Source organism: Hibiscus syriacus, unplaced genomic scaffold (genome assembly GCF_006381635.1).
Source record: "Hibiscus syriacus cultivar Baekdansim isolate YM2019G1 unplaced genomic scaffold, ASM638163v2 tig00109957_pilon, whole genome shotgun sequence".
NCBI lineage: Eukaryota > Viridiplantae > Streptophyta > Magnoliopsida > Malvales > Malvaceae > Hibiscus > Hibiscus syriacus.
Window position 1 is genome coordinate 1,541,899 of NW_024062539.1, and position 20,147 is coordinate 1,562,045.

The following is a 20,147-nucleotide window of genomic DNA, read 5'->3' on the forward strand; positions in this document are numbered from 1 at the left end:
CACATTATACTTTTATAAAACACGATTATTCAAGGCTATAATATGAAGACACAGAAGTGTCTGAAAGCAGAAATTCAAACATAAAAATTCAACAAAGTCAAACATTATACAAATCTAACAAGAAAGATGTCAAGTGATCATAATAATTGTATTTTATAGATACTTTAGAGAAATACTAAAAACATAATATTATACAAATCTAACAAGAAATTTTTTCTTTTACTTTTCTTTCTTATTTTTAATCCAAATATTACGTGTCATGTGATATATTATTAGAATATCACATGACTTTTTATAATTAAAGAACAAAATAGATAACATACTTCATGGAAAAAAAATAAAAGTCAAAATTAAATAAAAAAATATTTAAATACCAAAATGATAATGATGTATATTTAAATGAAAAAAATATCAAACAACGGTAAAATTATAACAAACGCCCTAATAAATTGAAGAACTACAATAGTTATAAGTAACATCATATTTATAGGTAATTTATTTTCTTTTTCTATAAAATTCTTTAAGTTTATTTTCTCTAAAATTTTATGAATTTTAAATTAAGCGGGCTTTAGCGGGTTTCACGGGTAGCCCGCGGTTATACCCATTAAACCCGCGGGTTTAACGGTCCGGGCTAAAAAGCCCGCAATTTAAACGATCTTCAATTTTTGAGGCCTGAAGCCCGCACGGGTCGCGGGTTAAACGGGTAGCCCACGGGCCTTAGCCCATATACCCAGCTCTACTCGAGTGTGTTAGGTATGTGATTCAAATCAGGTCTAAAAGACCGGGTCAGGTTCATTTCGGGTTGTTTAGGATATAGACTTAAACCGGGTCAGGTTCAGGTTGGGTTCATGTTGATCAGGTTTCGATTTTATTCAGGTGTTCAGTAAGTCGGGTCGATTTGAGTATCGAGTTAGGTCAATATTAGATAAGTTAATTTTCAATTCAAGTCAATACCAGATCGGTTGATTATGGGACAAATCAAATTGAATCGATTAATTTTCGGGATGAGTCAATATTTGATCAATTATTTTTGGTTTGGATCAATTTTGGATCTTCGGGTTAGTTCGAGTTGAGTTGGGTATGAGTCAAATTAAGTATATATAAAATTATTGATATATTTTTTTTTTATAAAAACATGAGATTTTTTAAAATCTTATTATCTTTGTTCAATTTCATCAATTTCAATTATCATTTACGGATTATAATATAACGTAAATGCGACCAATAAAATATGTTAGAGTTTATGGTTTTTTATTGACCCGAGTCGAAAAGTTTGTAGTACGATCTATTTGATTAAAAATAATTTTTTTAATTATAAATTTTAAAATTAATAATAATATACTATTTATGTTTGAATAAATATTATTTTAAATATATTTATAAATGATATTATATAATACCATCGATAATATTTTAATTTTTAATTATAAATAGAATAATAGATATCTTTTATTGTAAAAAAAATTATTTGTGCAGTATAAAAATAAGTTATTTTTATATTAAGTTTAAATAATTGTACTTTTTCATATGCAAAGGAATTAAAATAATTTGTAAATTAATTTAATAGTTTTGGAAAGTTATTTTAGTAGTTCTAAAGTAAAATATTACATTTATAATTTATAATTTGATTTAAATAAATTAAAATCTATTTAATAATTTTGAATCATTAGGTAATAGAACCAAAATGAAATATTGAATTAAATAAATTATTATTTAAATGATTTAAAGATTAATTTAATATTTTGATTCATTAATTAATGAAATCTAAAATAAATATTAAATTAATAAATTATTATTAAATAAAAATAAAAAATTAAATAAAGTTTAACATAAATTACGAGATGATAAAGTTATTATTATTTTACTGAATTAGAATAAGATTATATAAAAATATTTAATGGAGAAAAATTAATTTCATCATAATTATTTATTAATTAATTAATTATAGATTAAATTAAATTTAGATTTATTTAATTATTATATATTTAATTAGGTATGTGAATTTTAAATTTAGATATTTAATTAATAAAAATAATTAAAATTCAAATCAAATCAAATAAATAATTAATTATGTACTTGGATTTTATTTTAATAGTTTATTATTTAACACAATGCTAAAAAAATAGATAATAATAAAAATAAAATATTTATACACTTTAACTCAATTATCGGGCACAAATTAACTTACCTCAGTGATTAATGGAATTGTTGTTGTTTCTAGAGGTCACGAGTTCGAGCACTAGATGCTGCAGCAGGGTGATTGAGCGTTCATTGTACGTTGAGAGTATTTAAAATAAATACTACTTTGTAATAACCTTAGCTTAATAAAAAAATAACTCATTTGTCATGTTAAAATTAGGTCAGTGTTTGGTTCATATCATGTTTGGGTAAATTAAATACGTGTTATTTTCGGTTTGGTTGGTTTTGGGTCGGTTTAGGTTCGGTTCGGGTTACTTTCGGTTCTATTAAAATACGGGTTGATTTTAGTTCGATTCGGTTTTTTGGGACTTCGGATCAAATTTATATCATTATGTTCAGATCTATTTCAGGTCTCGATTCAGATAATTGAGTCGGGGTCAAATTTACCGGCTATTAGCCCAATCCCTAGTCTAGATAAAAATTCTGTTAATCTTTTATTAAAATTTATTTATATTATATTACCAATTTAAAATTATATTGATACTTGCAAAGTTAATAAAAGATTTGATTCTTTTGTAAAGGTTAGATATATCTCAATTATATTTTTTGCATAATATAAAACAATGATTCAACTAAGATATGTTATATCCTTTTAAAATTGGTCCAGTACAAAGTTTGGAAAAGACTCAAGTCAGTTCTCTCTAATCAATCCGCTATGGTTAGATCCTGCTAATTCTGCTATCTTGTTTTAACTTCTTACCACATATTAAATCTTTACCTCTGATTTTATTGTAATAATCTCCAACAACTTCTGCTATTGAGTTCCCTTGATAACCTTTACCTCAATTATATTTTGATATAATATAATTTAGATATAAATTTTGATAAAAGATCAATAAAATTATAGGTAAACTATTGGAATTGTCATTTATCTTTTATATTTATACATTTTTACTCACTAAATTAAAAAAAACTTCAATTTTAGTCATTTACGTTATCATTTTATTAAGTCTTTTCCGAAGTAGTGCATTGTTAGTTTGATGAATGACATGTAATAAAACGGTTTAGTTTTTATTTTAACTCCTGAAATTGAGATAAAATATAAATTATAATTTTTTTTTATAAATTTAAAGTAGTTTAGGAACAAAATTTTAATTTATCTATTTTTTTTCAATTTACCCATTATATATTTATATTTTAAAACTAATAAATGCAATATTGTTTTTCATGAATAGAATCTCCCATCGAGATGTGGCATTTCTCTATTAATCTACACTAATTTCTTATTTTCTGCTATACCGTTGATATATAACATGACCTTCATGAGCTAGAAGCTGAGGACATCGTCTGTTAGGATATTTACAGCAGTCTGTTTTGAATTGGTTATTTTGTTAGCATCATTATCATTGTTATTCTAACACCTTCTGTTGTAAAAAGCCTTCTATAAAAGGCTACCTTGATTTTCAAATAAGAATAAGTACTTTTCAGAGTTTATTCCACTATTTGACGTGGTTTCACTCACTTTGTATCCTGAGGGTTTTATCACTTCCGTTGGTTATTTCTAGTGATGTCTATCTTGATTCTTCCGGTGCCGGTACGGTTGCGATTGATGGATTGAGCTCGTCGGCCTCTAAACTCCTCATTAATAATAACGTTAGCATCGTCCTCGATGAGTAAATTTTTCTTTTGTGGAAACGACAAGTTCACTACAGCAAAAGTGTTATGTAGCGTCGTTTTTAGTGGCGTTTTAAGGGAAAATGCCACAAAGTTTAAGCATATCACGGCTTTTAAATTCCAAATGCCACAAAATGATACTTTAGCGGTGTTTTTTAAACAAACGCCGTAATAGAGTGGTAATTTAGCGGCGTTTATAGCAAAAACGCCGTAATAGATACATTTATAGTGGCGTTTTTTTAACAAACGCCGCAATAGAGTGGCAATTTAGCGGCGTTTTTACACAAACGCCGTGATAGTGTTATTTATAGTGGCGTTTGTTTAACAAATGCCGCTATAGAGAAGAAATTTAGCGGCGTTTATAAAACAAACGCCGCAAATAGTATTGTTTATAGTGGCGTTTATGCAAAAAATGCCGTAATAGATTAATAATATAGCGGATTTTGTAGGAAAACGCCGCAATATGTTGTTTATCGTGGCGTTTTTATAAAAACGCCACAAAAATATGCACTACAGTGGCATTTTTTCAAAAAACGCCGTAAAAGGGTTAATATATACTCCATACTTTTCTCCTGCCCAATCCCTAAAATCATTTCAGCGCTGCTTCCCTAAAAGGGATTTCTCTGGTACAACAACGACCCTCATACGATTGCAGCCAACATCGTCTTCTGTATGTCCTGGCGACTAGTTTTTTCCCTCTCACTAGCGAACAATTATATCACGATTGCACGGTTTGATCCCTTCTCTCATTACTGAACTTTTTCATTTATTTTTTTGTTGGTATTCTGAAAATGGGGAAAACCCAGAAAGCTAACGTAATGGACAAATATAATAGCTTTCGAATAGGAAAATAATATCTATACATATTGTTTTACTGGTTTACTGCTTAGGAGAAGTGTTTTTTGCTTTCGAATAGAAAAATAATTGCTTTTGAAAACGTGAACAAATGATTGTGGTACAAAGAGCAGGTGTTGCATTCAGTAAGAGAAATTATCGTCGTAATGTCCACGTGGCGTCTTTGCTCTGACGATGGATCAAATTATCGTTGGGAGGCTATCAGTCCGAACTTGCCGTCCAAACTCGACGATGACCCGAAAAGCCCTCCTATTGCAAAACACCCTTCCATGTCTGATCTCCTAAATGAATGTAATAATTAATCGCTGAACGTTTGTGGCACTAATTTTTTTACTATAAAATTTCATATATCGTACACATGTAGGATGTTCAAAGCTTATTGAGAACGATGAAAGAGGAGTTGATAAATACCCGATGTTTAGAAACGAATGTGGTAACTCTGTGGCGTTAAAAGAATCTTCAATTGCAAAAGCAATATCTATCCTCAATGAAGAAGACGTTGCCTCTACTGTTACTCCAAGTAAACCTTTATATCATCTATTTAATTTTTTTTAATGTTTGATTATGTTTCCAAGCCACCTCCAATCAAGTTTCATATTTTAGGTGGAAGGTCGTTATCTGTTTCAAGTGAAGCACTGAAGAGCGCATGGAGTCTTCTTGGTGAACCGGAGGTAGGGGATTTATTTGGTGAAATGGATGAAGAGTTTCTCCATATAGAGTTTTCACGGAGGAAAAACTTAACGATGCGTCGTCAAACAAGGAAAACAACTTTCTTACGTCCTTTCCCCACGAAGGAGCAATGAAGACTAAATTCTAGTGAACACTACTGTTAAGATTGTTTATGCGTAACTTTAATGTTGGAGTGGATTTTAATGTATTTTGTTGTTAAGTAATTGTATGCATAACGTGTGTCTTAATTAAAATATATGGTTGTTGTTAATTACATTAAGCGTTATGATAGTAAATTAAGTTTATGTAGAGAAGAAATGAAATATTTAAAATCAATTAATATTATATAAATAAAGGTAATTAGTGACGTTTTTATCGAAAAATGCCGCTATAGACCACACTTTTGTGGCATTTGTATAAAAAACGCAGCCATAAACCACACTTTTACGGCATTTGTATCAAAAATACCGCCATAAACCATACTTTTTTACGGCGTTTGTATAAAAAAATGCCGCCATAAACCACACTTTTGCGACGTTTGTTTCAAAAACGCCGCCATAGACCACACTTTTGCGGCGTTTGTATCAAAAAATGCCGCAATATGTTCATCAATTGTGGTTTTTTTCCAACAAACTCCGTTTCAAGGGAAATGACTTAGTGGCGTTTTTGTATAAACGCCGCAATATAATATAACTTTAGCGGCGTTGTTATTAAAACGCCGCTATAGAGGGTTACTTTAGTGGTGTTTTTAAACAAGAAACACTGCTAAACATTTGGACATTAGTGGCATTTTTATTCAAACGTGGCAATAGATTTAATATTTAGTGGCATTTTTTAATAAACGCCGCAATATAATAGAATTGTAGCGGCGTTTTTAAGAAAACGCCGCTATAGAGGCTTACGTTAGTGACGTTTTGGCGCACAAACGCCGTGAAATATTTGGACATTAGTGCCGTTTTTAAGTAAACGTAGCGATAGAGTGCAACTATAGCAGCGTTTGGATTAAAAATGCCGCAACTTTCTATAAAACCCCCAAATTTTACGACTGAGCCCTAGCCCTATTCTCTTCATCGTATTATTCCCCAATCTCTTGCTCAGTTTCCTTCATCAACCCTCACATCGATTTTCCACCATCGGCGACAGTCACAAAGGTAAGAACATCTTCCTCCACCATCGACCTTATCGCTCTTATTTCTTTATTTCTCCGCGTTATAAATGAGATAAGGTAAATGTGTTGTGTTCCTTTGGTTTGATTTATTCACAGCATTTCGTTTTGATTCATTTTGATAGCACTTAATTCCTATTCCGATTTTCTGCTTATTTCTTCATTTTGATTCAATGGGCCAATTCTTTTAATGCATTTTTAGAACCCATGTCCCGAAAAGTTGAATAATTTGATTTAATTGAAGCAACGTGCACACTGGGTCTTTGTAATTTCTGCAATTTGTCCATTGTTTAAAATATTTTCTACAATTCATCTTTATTGCACAAGAATTGCTCTACATTGCCACTGAAGAGTGTAAAATCAGTGTTAATCAGGGCTGGACATTCTTCAAGGGTACATTCATTATCACTTTGCGTTTTTTCCTTTTTTTGTACATTTTTAATACTTGCAAGAGGTGTATGTATTGGGATAATAATAAACAAATAAGTTAACTTCTAGGATGGTGGTTCCTACAAATCCTCCTTGGTAGCTGTTATAATTGAAATGATAGAACATGTGTTGCTACTGACTTTTAGCCAAATAATAGGTTCTTAATGTCGTGAGTTTGAAATGTTCATTTTAGTAAACTTAGCTTTCATGTAATGCATGAGGTACATTATTTGATGCATCACAATATGTTTTTTTTGGAAATGAAGTTCTGGAGGAAGTTCAATTGGGTGGGATAGATGATGATGAGGAAGATTTACCCGCAATTAAACTTGATGTTTTGGAGGTTAATGTCTGAGAATGCATGTGTCACTAACAAATGGAAATTAGGCAATTCATATCTTCCCCTCCTCGTTATCTCTTTGGAATTTTGAACATAAAATGTTTGCTAACATAGTTAAAAGGTCACGTTTTAATCAAGAATTTTCATCACTCTAAATGTTTCTTTTGGCAGACCTAACTTCAGGAAAACTATCAAGTGATTTGATAAGAAATTAAGATATGGAATATATATCAACGATTAGATTGACTTAACAGTTCTTTTTTTTTTGTGGTTAATGATTTCATAGCTAAAGAAAAGAAATTATAAAAAAAAAGCTAAAGAAAAGAAATGATAGAACATGGTTTAAATTGAGTTGGATATAATTGATTTATTTGGTGGAATTTTATTGCTTATAACATTTGATAAGACTCATACACTACTGTTAAGAGTATAAATGCTTAGGTGCGGTGGACATGCCTTCACTCTGACACAGCTGCAAGTAGTGCATTAAACATACTTTGTTTTTCCCCTGCTGTCTGTATTTTCTTTTACTGTTTTTCTTGTGATAATTAAATCGGGAAATATTGCATGAATTTAACATTAAGCATCTAGATGTGAATTTCATTGATAACTTTAAAGTTCTGAATATCCTTTGTGACATGTCATGAAGTTGTTCTTGTTTTACGAGACAGAATAATTGGTCAAGTTCAATGAAGCAAAACATTTTGTTGTTTTAATAACATATCTTGTTACATAACTTGTGGAAATCCATTTTTATGATGCTTACCACCATTGTAATTCATTTTGATGACACTTACCTTAGTCAAGCTGTTGAACTTAGATTCACAATTGTTTTGGAATTTTTAATATGTTTCATCTACCCTTTCATAACATTTCTATATCTTTAGTTGATTATTAATGGTTTTGGAAGGATTTATGTATATAATTAGGCTTTTACTAGAAGTTAATATTAGCTAACAAGTTTAGTTATTAGTTATTTGCCTTCATCGCCTCATATTTCAAGTCGAAAAGAAAGACCCCTAGAAATTACTTCGTATAGAATTGGCACATGACATGATAGTTTGTAATATAATATCATATAATCTACAATATTCACATTTAGATTATCTTTATATTTTAATAGTTTAAATAGTTAATATTGTTAATTAATTTTATTAAAATGCTACTGTAATCTTTTTCTTCTTCTTAAAAGTACTAATTTTAATATAAAATTATATGATAATATAATGAATTAGGTTGATATGTAATGGATGGAATGATAATGATAAGTGTGTGTATTGGTGATAGTTCTTTGTTTTTTTTTAATTTTTTATGATCAAAAGAATTCAGTTTCTGATCGAAAGAGAAGAGGATACAAGAAAAAACGCTAACCTAAACCTAAGTTGTCCTCTTCTTACAGATATCGTTATCGTTTTTTTGTTACTCATGTTTTTTTTATTACAGATATAATACCGAGGAGAAAAATAACTGATTTGCGGGTTGTTCGAGCTTCTGAAGACCATGAAGAAAGAAATAACGAGAAATCGAATGCACATGAGTCTTCCGAAGTTCCTGAAACTGTTGAAGAAGTATAAATTCAAGGTAATCTTCGAAACTTTATTTACTACTTTTTTCATTTTCAAAACTGACATTTAATAATTTCTTATATAGTTGAAAATACTGGAACGCGCAAGACTCGAGGACGTACAACTTTGAAGGAATTATACCAACTTCCTCCTAGGCATCGTGTCAAAGTTTCAAGAAACGATGTCGGTCAACCTATTGGCCCAGAATCACGTCTTCTAGCAGGTTACTCAGGCATAGTTGGACGTAATGCGAATATGTTACCGATCAATTATGAGTCATGGCGCGAAATGCCTAATAGTAACAAAAATCAAGCGTTGGATTTTGTTAAGGTAATAATTTCATTATAATAGATACTCTATAGAAATTCTATACTAATTTATACTTACGGTGTACACTTATTTGCTGTATAGGAGAAATTTATTTTAGAGGTCTCTGACGATTATGTGAAGCAAGCGTTAGGGAAGAGATGGAGGGACCACAAGAGCTCCTTAAAGAAGAAATACTTCAAGAATGATCTCAGCCTTGAAGAGAAGTTGCAAACAGTCCCACCAGGAATGCTCAGGTACCAATGGGAAGATGCAGTCAGATTTTGGAGTTCCCAAAAAAGACAGGTATGATGTATTTTTCATAAATAGTTGTAACGAAATTTAAATCATCATTAAAAGTGGTTGTTTGACATTGTAGGACCGAGAGCATGTTGGTGTTGCTAGCAGGCAACAACAAAAGTTTACGCACACGGCTGGATCGAAGAGCTTTGCTTGTATAGCTCATGAGGAGGTATTATAGATTATTGAAATAGTTTTTTTGTATTCCATGTACATACTAACTCATAGTAATTACATTATGGTACATTGTAGGAAAATACATTCGGTTCTAAAGTTGATCGAATCCAACTCTTCGACATGACACATACGAAGAAGGATGGCACTCCTATGACTGCTGACGCTGCAGAAATTATGGTATGTTTATTGGGTAGATGTTTTAAATTTACTTGACTTTATTTATATTTGTACCATGATATTTTTTATTTTAATTAATTATTCACTTTATTATTAGGAAAAATTGAGGGAGAAAAGGGCGGAGTATCATGCTACTGCTTCGAGTCAAGGTATTGTTAATGATGATGACATTGAAAACCAAGCTATTAATGACGTTTTGGGTCCTGAAAGATATGACCGAGTGCTCTGTTAAAGATCATTTGTTACTCCCACCAAATATTTTGGATCCAGTTCATCACAGTACATGTCATCACACTCTCGATCTTCCTAATTAGAAGTTGGTCGTTTAAAAGAAAAGTTGGTTGAGATGGATCAACAAATGACTAACTTGAAAGAGGAAAATGAAGCAAGGGAAGCAGAGAGAGCAGTAGCGGAAGTAGAGAGAGCAATAACAGAAGCAGCCAGAGCAGCAGCGGAAGCAGAGAGAGAAACAGTGGCAGCACAGAGAGAGGCAGCGACAGCACAGAGAGAAGCAGTATATCAGTAGAGATGTGAAGAATTTGAAAAATGACTCAATGATATGATGCTGATGATACAAAAAATGCAACTTCAGAATCCACCATCGTAGCCTCATTCATGTTATGAGCATTATGTTAATGTTACTGAACCGTGTTTAACTGAACTTATATTACGTTAATGAAAACTTTTATTAATTATATTGGATTTGATGTTGTTTGTTATAGATATAGAGTTTGGTGTTATTTCTGTTTTTTTGTTGGATAATGGAATATGTTGAAAAAATAGATTTGGGGTATTAAGTATAATTTTTAGAGCAGTTAAATTTGGTGTTATTTAGCGGTGTTTGTCACAAAAAACGCCATAATATACCATACATTTAGCGGCGTTTGTATCCTAAAAACGCCACTATATACGACCTTTAGCTGCGTTTGTATGAAAAATATCGCAAAATATCAACCCTATTACGGCGTTTGCACTAAAAACGCCGCTAAAAATCAACACCTACTGCGGCGTTAGCGGGAAAAACGTCGCAAAACATCAACACCTATTACGGCGTTTGTCTGCCAAACGTCGCTAAACATCAACACCTATTGCGGCGTTTTTTGTTAAAAAACGCCGCGAACTTTAGCGGTTCTATTTTCAGCGGCGCTTTTAGCGGCGTTTGTCATAACGCCGCATGTGTTTTTAGCGGCGCTTAAAAACGTCGCTATAAGTAAAAAAAAACACCGCAACAAGCTAGTTTTGCTATAGTGGTTCTACTTTTTGTATGGAGTCATCGTCTCAAGAAAATATTGACTGGTGTTGTCCAACCGCCTCCGTATATAGTTGCTCTTGATTCCGATGAAGGTCAATGAGAATGAGGATTTTGAGGATTTCTCGACGCAAGATAGTGCGCTCGCCTCCTGGCTCCTCTCCATCGTGAGCTCGTATCTTCTTTCTCAGTTCGTGAGAGTTGGGACTGTTGCTGATGTGTGGCATACTGTCAACAAATTATTTGCTAGCAAGTCTACAACCACTGTGATGAACCTATAGTACAGGTTGAAGGCTTTTAAGAAGGGCGATCTAAGTATGCGAGCTTACGTATCTCAGGTCAAAGAGATTTACGATGTGCTAGCATCTTGTGGAAGTATTGTCTTTGAGTGTGTGCATATTGTTACGATCCTTAATAGTCTCCTAGTTGAGTATCGTTCTTTTGTGGCTGTTTTGACTACATCTCGTGAACCTGCTAGTCTTAAGGTTATGGTTTCTCTGCTACTCGATGCCGAGATACAACTGAAAAGATTCGAACAATTTAATAGCTTGTCCATCAATGCTAATCTTTCTCACTCTAAGGTACCTGACGAGTCATCCGCTCACCTTCTTCCCAAGTTTGATGAGACTTGTGACGGTTGATCTTAAGGTTTTCAGGGTGGTCGTGGAAAGGGACAAGCTCGTGTGTAGTGCCAATTGTGTGGCAAGAACTGCCATCTTGTAGATTGATGTTGGTACCATTTTGACAAGACTTTTCTAGATGTCACGGCAACAGGATCCTCATCGTATGAAGGTAAATCTCCTTCAGCCCATATTTGCTCTTTTAAAGCTAATACTGTTACCTCTAGCTGTACATGTGCTCGTCAAGGACATTATCACTCTCCTACTATGAGTGTTCTTACGGGTTTCAGCCTACTTCTCGTGGTGTAAGTGGTGAGCCTTGCCATGGGTTATTGACTCCGATGAAAAGCACTCTGTGATCACCGATAAAGCCGAGGTTGATGAAAGGGCAAACTATCACTGGGCTGGTAATCTCACGATTGGTTATGGCAAGGGTCAGTCTATTTCTAAAGTTGGGCAATCCTCGTTGATCACAGAATATCAATAATATGCTTCTTGTTCCTAACATGTTTAAGAATCTCATTTCGATGTCCAAGCTTGCTAGGGACTATCACGAGGCTCACGTGGTGTCTGGTCCTGCTGACTATTCCTTTGTGGCATGATCAACTTAGCCATCTGGATCACGATGTTTAATTCAAGCATATAGAAGTTGAAGTGTTGCTTTTCTGGCTTTGAATAGGACAATGTTACAATTATGTGTTGCATGTCAAATAAGGAAGAGTCATTGCTTAACCTTTACAAGGTCTACTACTTATTATTGACAACCATTTGAGTTAGTTTTTATAGACTTGTGGGGATCCTTCCCTTGTGTTTCCAGTGACTATCGTTACTATGTCTCTTTTGGTGATGCACATTCTTGCCATACTTGGCTATATCTTCTCAAGTATAAGGATCAAGCTCTTCATGTATTCAAGTTATCTAAACAGTTGGTTTGTACTCAATTTGCTTGTGAGATTAAAACTTTACATAGTGATTGAGTGGTAAGTACCGTAGCTTGTTGTCATTGTTATTGCATGTAGGAATTCAACATTGTGTGACTTGCCCTCAGATGAGTGTTTTAAATTAAAGATATTTACTTCTTAATTCTCATATGTTGTCTATTTATTATTGTTGATTTTTTTTGCTAGGCAAAAGAATTTTATCAATATTGAACAAGACCAATCTAAATTATATGCCTCGTTAAAAACCTCCCTAGTCCTAAAAGGAAGAAAATAGTACATACAATTAATTAGGATAAACCAAACCATGCAACAAAAAACAAACTAACGATCCAAATAATCAAACAGATTAAATCGGGGACAAACTTCAACACTTGCTACAGCCACCACTCCTAAACCACATCATGAAGAATCAACAATGCACTTCTATACCAATAATTACAACTGCAATTGAGATAATGCTATAAACCGATCACCACAAAACTATGAAACAACTCATCTCTCGACACCCCAAAATATGTCGACCATTTGGCCATCTTAATACAGTACCACAAAACCAGAACGAAAAAAACCACGCCAATCTCTTAACCGACCATCGATATCTAATAAAGATGACCACCAATCGATATGATGATGGAATGGTTTTTGAAACCAAATTAAAAGTGCCAGCGAGTTAAATTCCACTATGTATATCACCAAACTCACCCAACTTGCCTTAGAAGATACTTCCAATGCCAAATTAGTAGCAATAAAAACTAAGCAAAGACTTAATTACTAGCCTGAACGTATCATGCAAAAATAACTCTTATTGTATCTGAGATCAATATCCACTCCAGCTATAAAGAGTTTATACTTCTAGCAGCTGGGAGAAACCCCTCCGAAACGACTGGAGGCTTGCTAAGACAACACCTAGGATCAACCCACCATTCAACGCCAATAGCTATTGAATCTTCTTTTAAGGCATTCAACCACTAACAGAGATCACGATTTAGCATACAACCACAAAGGCCTTCAACATTTGTGATTACTTAAAGAAATCAAGATAATCCGAACCAGCCCAACAATCCAAATGTATCTATGAGAACACTTACTCAAGCACTTCTAAGCTTAGTAGAGAATTGAGGAGAAAATTTGGATCTCCATCTAAACTAACGATGCTTTCGTTGTCTTATGCAATAATACCCTCTCTACTGTCTGAAAATACTAAAAACTACCTCCATCCCCAACTCTCTTACCCTCCAAGATAGAATTTACAACACCTCCCACACCCCAACTTGCTCCACCCCCTAACCCTTCCAAAATAAACTTACTCTTAGCCCAAGAGGGCTAATTCCCGCACCACCTCATTCTCATTTCCTATCACTTGGATCCCAAGATTTTTTCCTAGCTTTAAATTCATCTTTGCCTCTTTGATCTTTGACCGCCACTGAGCTTTAATGTCCGCGTCGGATAACGATCTGTCTGAGAGTTCGGAGGCCTCCAAATGTTCCTTTTTCAGATTGAGTTTCTTCAGTGCATGTTATCATTGTTATTGCTTGTAGGAATTCAACATCGTGTGACTTTCCCTCTGATGAGTGTTTTAAATTAAAGATATTTACTTTTTAATTCTCCCATGTTGTCGATTTATTACTATTAATTTGGTTATGTTTCACTCATTTTTGTGGATGAGCTTATTTTTCAAAAACATCATTAAAAGGGACGATTCAACATTTTTTTTTATTTTTTGGAATCATGGCTGGAAACATGAGCATGACATAGGGCATTACACGGTTTGACGTGACAGTTTCTAGAAGGTCCAATCATCATTAATCTAGAAAGTGGACGGGCAGAGATGACTTAGGAATTTAAATTTGAACTTGAAAACATTTTAGGATTTATCTTTAGATTATTTTAGAGATATTTTTATTTTGAATTTATCTTGTTCCATCTTTAGGGTTTTAAAATACTATAAATAACCCTTTTGGGTATTGCTTGAGATGTACTTCTTTATTTCAGTTTTATAAAATTCTCTCAGGTTTTTGTTAAAATTCTTTTATTTTCTTTTTAATTTAGTTTTTTTTAAATGCTAAGTATGATTTCATTCATGCTTAGGTAAACTTTTAATTAGTCTATGGCTTAGCGATGACTCAATTCATTTGGTGAGAATTGAAAAACACTTAATATCTTTGGATATCATTCTTAATTTTCTGCAAACATGGATTGTCAATCGATCTTTCCTTTAAAAATCTCAAAAATTTCATTTCAAAAAGATCTTGTTGGTTTGAATGTTGGTATGATTTACAGTTGTGAAGAAGAGTCAACTAGTAGCAAATTCGACTTTCTTTGAACACACTTAGCAGTGGTCCTCTAAGGGAAATTGAGATCATGTTCGATTTTCATTAGGACAACATAACCTGAGTTGGGCTTTTCCAGCGCTTAAATTTTTGTTTTGGTGCTAACAATGATGGTAGTGGTTAGTCCAAGCAAGGATTGAATTTCAAAGAATGACTTAGGAATATTAGTTCACTGGAGAGAAAAGTAAGTTACAAGGGTTGAGTCTTATAGAATGTAACCGACATGAATCCCGAAGTAAAATCTCTATCGATGATCAAAATAAATTGAGGCAAAGCGAGGCTTGAAGCCATTTTTCATCATTATCGTTTTCAACTATTTACTTTCATTCTTTGTCATTTTTTACTTAATTCATTTTACTTAGTTTTTATATCCCTAAACTCATTTTTTTTAGTTTTAGTTTCCTTGCATCAGGCTCAACACAACTCGATATTGAAAATTCTATGTCCCTATGGATCAACCATTTGTTCTCTATACTACATTTTAATTTATTTCATTTGAGAAAAAATAATAATTATTTGATAGTCACGACACTTGTCTAATTACCGTTACCGGAGACTTCAAAAAATTACTGATATAGTTTGTTTTGATTTATGACCAATAAAAACCCAAGAGAACTAGTAGATTGTGAACCTAAGATTGAAGCATTAGTTCAGAGAATACACAGACAAACACTTCGAAAAAAGAGATAACAACGATGACAACAAGAAGAACAACACCCAGACCTAGTACCTGACGCCACCTTCGACGATGAAATACACTTCACATATAAAGAACCAATTTTGATGGTTGATCAAACAATCCGAGAACTAGCAGCGACACCTATCGTACAACAACTGCTATGCATCATATTTCTTGGTGGTGAAACTCCATTCGAACTTAAGATAGGTTTAATTAATCTTTTTTCGACCTTCTACGGGTTGCCCAATGAAAACCTACACAAACATCTTATTGAATTTCATATGATTTGCTCAAGAATGAAACCACAAGGAGTATCCGAGGATCAGATTAAACTTCGCACTTTCCCTTTTTCCTTAGTCAATTTGGCTAAACATTGGTTGTAACACCCCAAAACCTAGGTCAGTAGTTTTGGGTTTTTGTCGTTGGGCTTAGAGTGTTTAAATAAGTTTAATTTAATCATTTGGGATCAAGAATGAGATGATTTGGGCTTGTAGGAAATCCCACAAAGTAATAAAGATGGTATTTTTATTTGGGCTTAAAAGAGGAAAGATCAAGGGAGTAATTAGACCCTTGTTTTAAAAAAAAGCTGATTGGCATTAAAAATTGATGATGTAAACGGGGGAAAGGCTGCACAAATCCTCTTCTCTTTTTTCTTTACCCTTGTCATATTCCTCATATATTCTTCTCTCAATCATTTTCTTCTTCCTCTCTTGCAAGCTTCAAAGGTGGAAGCTTTAGTGTCTTACAAAGCTAGTCTATAAATTTGAAGTTAAGAAAGGCAATCCCCTCCCTTAGAGCTCCATTTCTAGCTAAAAATCTCAAGGTTTGGCCATGGTGGCCAAAATATAGGTTTTAGAGAGGTTTTGATTTTTGAACGTGAGAGTGAAAGAAGTTTGTAACCCCTTTGTTTGCTTTAAATAGTGAAAGAACTTGGTGAGTTCTCAAAGGCCAAAAACAAGGATAAGTTGGTGCTTGCGTGATTCTTGGGGCCTTCTCTCATCACCCAGAACTAAGGTAACACATAAATAACTCTTCTCTACCGCATATAGGTCAAAAGCCTTTTGTTTGTTTGCTTGTTGGGTTTATGTGCTTGAAATGGTTTTTAATGGTAATATGCATATTTGGTATTTTTGGTTTTGTTTAAATGGCTCATCTTGGTGTAAATAAACCCCATAATACTTAAAAAACACTTGTTAGCCTTTAAGGGGCTTGTGAGGACCTTAAGAGGTCATTTTCATGCCTAAACAGGGCACTTTCGCGCAGGGGTATCGATACTCGAAGAACAATATCGATACCGCCCTTTTGTATAGGCTAAAAACAAAATAATTATGAAGAAAGTATCAATACTCCTTGAATGGGTATTGATACTCGGGGTCTAGTATTGATACTGGTTATAATTTGAGGATTCTAGTGTACATTTTTGGTACTGATACTCATAGCGGTATCGATACCACGGGGTGAGTATCGATACTCTCCATTGGGGCATCGATATTGTAAATTAAATTAAAACATCGAAGCTAAATTTGGTATCAATACTAGGGTCAATATCAATACCCTAAGGCCATTATCGATACTGACATGCTGAGTATCTGTACTGATGTTCTGTTTTGGGCTGCAATTTTAGTTAACGTAGTAAGTTTAAAAAGAGGGTTACAAGGGCATCAAGGGTTCTTAAATAAGACTACAAGAAAGAATAATATTCAAAACCCTTATAAACAATAACACTAAATCATGTAGCATAAAATTAGACTTTGTTTGACACTAAGGAAACAACTATGACACCCAAGTTACTTAAGCGTATGTATGTACTATTCGAATATGTGAGTAGAGATATCCGAACTCTCTTCCCCAGTTTTATAACACTTTTGAATCAGTACGAATGCACTTTTGTCCCAGTGCTGAGGCACTTTAGTATTAGTGCTAATACACTTATATTATTTAATGGCAAGCCCTTATTATGATTCTCATGATGCTTGTTACATATTTATATACTTTGATCTATGCATAATGTAATTCGCTCTATCATGACTTAACTTGCTAAGCATTTGTAGTTCTTGGATGCATGTAGTATAATGAAGTCTTTTCTGTGGCACTGAGCTTGTAGCTCAGCGTTTGAAATTGTTTCCATTCGCAGGTTAATAGGTGCTGAATCTCGGGAGCTTATCGCCAATCAATCAGATTCCATATTTTAGCAGCAACAGAGTATGTCTTGATTATTGTAGTGGGCATGTGTTTTCATCCCTTTTATATGCGAGTCATAACTTTTGGATTAATGTATTTTGATATTTATTTTTTGGAGCTCTTCGATTTGTAAACTTAATTAATATCACTTCATTTTGTTTTAAATGAGACGAAACTATGTTTTGAAAAATGAAATGCTTAAAAAAATTGGGTTAGCTACTTTGGTGGTCCCTTGTAATGCCCAAGCCCACTGGGTTTCGTTAAATTAGATTTAGGTGTTATATTTAGTGGTGTTAGAGCATCAGGTTAAGTCATTCCTAGGACCCGTGTGTTATAGTCAATAAGAGTCGGTGATGTACATGCCCTTAAAGTGTCAGTATAGTTGATTATCTAGAATGGTGATAATAACTCCCTTCATTGGCTTTGTAGGATATGGCTGACAACCCCACTCACAGTCAGGAGGGTCGCGATGAGAGTCGCATCTCACTCACAAGAGATACTAACGATGATTAAGTCATGGATACCAAGGAGATGGATATCCCGGAGGATGAATGAATTGATGAGGTCACTTTCTTCATTAGTATGCGCCCCCATAATATATTTTTGCCTGAACTCCGCTAGGAAGTACCCCTAGTCTGCCTCCCAGGCTCCAAGCTAGCTCGACTGTCTCCCATCAATCAAAGGCATCACCCTTCAATAGGGTGGTGATGTACTCAAGCTTACCCTCTGAGGTAAGGTGCAACTGTCTCAAAGTACGAAGGGTCTCACGGAGCCATTGGTTGGCGGCTATCGGGTTATCATCACCAGTGCCATAGAATTCCATGGTCTTATAGTGTCAGATTCATCGAGCTATTTCGAGAACACCTATAGCACCCCAGGAGTCACCTATAGAGTGAATCTGACACTATAAGACCTTGGAATTCTATGGCACTGGTGATGATAACCCGATAGCTGCCAACCAATGGCTCCGTGAGACCCTTCGTACTTTGAGATAGTTGCACCTTACCTTGGAGGGTAAGCTTGAGTACATCACCACCCTATTGAAGGGTGATGCCTTTGATTGGTGGGAGACAGTCGAGCTAGCTTGGAGCCTGGGAGGCAGACTAGGGGTACTTCCTAGCGGAGTTCATGCAGAAATATATTGTGGGGGCGCATACTAATGATCTGAGAGACAAGCTCACTCATCTTGTCTAGGGAAACCGATCGATTATGGAGTACGAGCGCGACTTTTTTGTTTGAGTTTCTATGTGTCTGAGTTAGTGACAATTGAGTACCACCATTATCGAATGTTCAAAGAGGGGTTTTACATCGACATCCTTATGCAGTTGGCTATTGAGAAGATTATGTTGATGAGGGCCAGGGCCAGTCTGATGAGTGATTTGAGAGGTCAATGTCGAAGAGCACCAGATTCCATAGGGCCATCTTAGTCTAGGGACTCCCGTGGAAGAGGGAGGTCCTGACCATCACAGATCAGGAAGACTGGATAGAGTCCTAGACACTACCAAGGATTGGGGTAGGGTAGGAGACCTTTTGATATCGGTCTCGGTGGCTAGCACCAGTGGTTATAGTAGAGGATTATAGCTTCCACAATGCAAGAATTGTGGAAAGTGGCATTCAGGGGAGTGTTATCAGGTTACGAAGGCTTACTTCAATTGTAGGTCACTTGAGCATTTTTTTTAAGACTGCCTCGAGGGCGGCAGTGTAGCGCCACTAGCTCCTCAAAGATCAGTCTAATTTGTTCATAGTGGATGAGGACATGTCCATAGAGGTGGTACCTCAGCAATAGGGTAGTAGAGTAGGGGTACTACCTAACCCATAGCCGGTCCTGAGGCTAGCGTTACTTTGAGGAAATACGATGTGAGGGTTGAGGAGGACTCCGAGCCAACATATGACATCTCAAGTATCTTTACTATTTATGGCACTCCAACTAAAGAATTGATTGACCCTGCCTCTACTCATTCTTATTTGTGTCATGAGCTTGTCCAAGAGTGAGGTATTTCGTTAGATAATCTCGAGGTTAAGATGAGAGTTTTGAGGCCCTTAGGACTAGATGTCTAATATTTTGAATGGATTGGATGACTGAGAATAATGAGAGGTTGTCCGCTGTTTATGAGTACTATAAATGGTGCGGATATGTGTACAAGTATACACAATCGAACAAGTAATAAAGTGATGAGTGAGTGTCGTTCTCCACATGGATTGGGGGAAATCAAATAAGTTTATCACGACACTTTACTCTGTCACCTAAGTAAAGTTAGAGATGGTATATATATAAATGATGATGCTATGGAAAAATGAATGTATGATATGGAAATGGAACGATGGCAATGTGGTAGCAGATGAATATGTTG